General features: G+C 50.1%; 1 protein-coding gene across 4 annotated transcripts in view; it reads left to right on the plus strand.

Moving 5' to 3' along the window:
• The window catches only part of LOC116068443 (translation initiation factor IF-2-like), a 121,577-nt gene that overhangs the window by 63,655 nt on the left and 57,116 nt on the right, over nt 1-806 (plus strand). The window contains exon 5 of one of the 4 annotated variants that reach the window (XM_031337977.1): nt 295-734. The exons of the other annotated variants lie outside the window; for them this stretch is intronic. The gene's annotated coding sequence lies outside the window, so the exon portion shown is untranslated. Of the gene's footprint in view, nt 1-294; nt 735-806 lie in introns of those variants that run through there. 4 annotated transcript variants of the gene reach the window in all.

Below are 806 nucleotides of genomic sequence, written 5' to 3' on the forward strand. Positions count from 1 at the left end.
TCCCCTGCTTCCCTTTGGCCCCAGGCTTTGCAAGTTCAGCTTTTGAATTCCTTTCTTAAGCCAATTCAGACATTCCAGCCGGCTTGGAAAGGGCTTTGGGAGGGGATCCTGACCATCCCAGGGCTTGGCAGGTATCAGGAACATTCCAGCATTACTTGCTGGGAACCTCAAAGTCGGCATCACATATTCTGAAGAAAAACAGGGGATCCAGGTGGGCTGACCATCTGTAACCCAGCACAGGGAGGGGTGAGCCAGGAGCATCAAAGCCAGCCTGGGCTACATTGTGAATTCCAGGACATCCTCAAAAAACATAGTGAGACCTTGTGGAAAGAAAGACCAAGAGGTTGGGGAGATGACTTTATTGGTAATGCGACTGCTGTACAAGCATGAAGACCTGTGTAATCCCAGCAGTGAGGAGGCCAAGGCAGAAGAATCCCTGGAGCTCACTGGCCACAAAGAAATCAAGGGGACAAACGCTGCATCTTGGGAATGAACACACAGCTGGGCATGGAGCCATGTTGGTAGAGTACCAGCATAGTAGCCTCATCCCTAACTATACCTGGTTTCATCCCTAACCTCACAAAATAGACATATTTCTGTATGCCTGTGATCCCAGTAGGTAAAGCAGGATTAGATACTCAAGGTCAGTGTTGCTGCCTGGGTGTGAGGCTAGCCTGAGCTATATGAGACCCTTTCTCAAGAAAATAAAGAGAAGGTAGAAGAGAAGAAGGAAGAAGGAGCCGGGCAGTGGTGGCGCATGCCTTTAAGCCCAGCACTTGGGAGGCAGAGGCAGGCGGATTTCTGAG

Source organism: Mastomys coucha, unplaced genomic scaffold (genome assembly GCF_008632895.1).
Source record: "Mastomys coucha isolate ucsf_1 unplaced genomic scaffold, UCSF_Mcou_1 pScaffold22, whole genome shotgun sequence".
In the NCBI taxonomy this organism is placed as follows: domain Eukaryota; kingdom Metazoa; phylum Chordata; class Mammalia; order Rodentia; family Muridae; genus Mastomys; species Mastomys coucha.